Consider the following 789-nt stretch of genomic DNA (forward strand, 5'->3'; position numbering starts at 1 on the left):
TATATATATATATATATATGCCAGTTATTGCAGGAAATGCATCCGATTTGGTTAAGCTGTGGACTTGCTTGGCTGCTGTGAGAAGCTGGTTGTCAGCAAACTTTCTGCTACTCAATTCAGCCAAAACTAAGATGATAGCCATAGGACCACCTAGATTAAGTCATTTCTATGACGGTTTCACTCTGTCCGTTGACGATTTGATCACCAAGTGCAAGGACAGAGTGAAGAATCTTGGGATAGTTTTTGATCGGTCTCTTTCATTTGACTTTCAAGGAGGTGACAAAAGTCGCCGTCTTTCATCTCCGAAGACTTGCAAAAGACCACATCAGTGTTGTCCCTTAAAGACGCCGAGGCCCTCATTCACGCCTTTGTTACATCTAGACTAGACTGTTGTAATGTGCTGGTCTCGGGGCTGCCTAAGAAAGGTCCGCGAGGTCTCCAGATGGTCCAGAATGCTGCAGCACGTGGTCTTACTGGATCATCTGAATACAGACACATAACTCCTGTGCTGGCCTCACTTCCCTGGCTCCCGGTCCAGGTCTGAGCAGATTTTAAGGTCTTACTTTTAACTTCCAAAATAGTGAATTACCTTGCACCAGTATATCCGTCTGATCTGTTAACCTCTTATGTGCCTTCTCGGTTCAATTGGGGTCTTTAAATCCAAGCTTATTTATTCACCGCTGCGTATGAGTCCTAAATGCTAATGTGTTATTTACTTTTTACCGTCTCGATTTTCAATTTTTTTGTACCGTTTGTTTTTAAAGTGTATTCTTGCTGTAAAGCACTTTG

General features: G+C 42.7%; 1 protein-coding gene across 1 annotated transcript in view; it reads left to right on the forward strand.

The window, feature by feature from the left end:
- The window catches only part of LOC116686615 (calcium/calmodulin-dependent protein kinase type II subunit delta), a gene marked incomplete in the record, with an annotated part of 176,474 nt that overhangs the window by 125,186 nt on the left and 50,499 nt on the right, over positions 1-789 (forward strand).

Source organism: Etheostoma spectabile, unplaced genomic scaffold (assembly GCF_008692095.1).
Source record: "Etheostoma spectabile isolate EspeVRDwgs_2016 unplaced genomic scaffold, UIUC_Espe_1.0 scaffold403, whole genome shotgun sequence".
Taxonomy (NCBI): domain Eukaryota; kingdom Metazoa; phylum Chordata; class Actinopteri; order Perciformes; family Percidae; genus Etheostoma; species Etheostoma spectabile.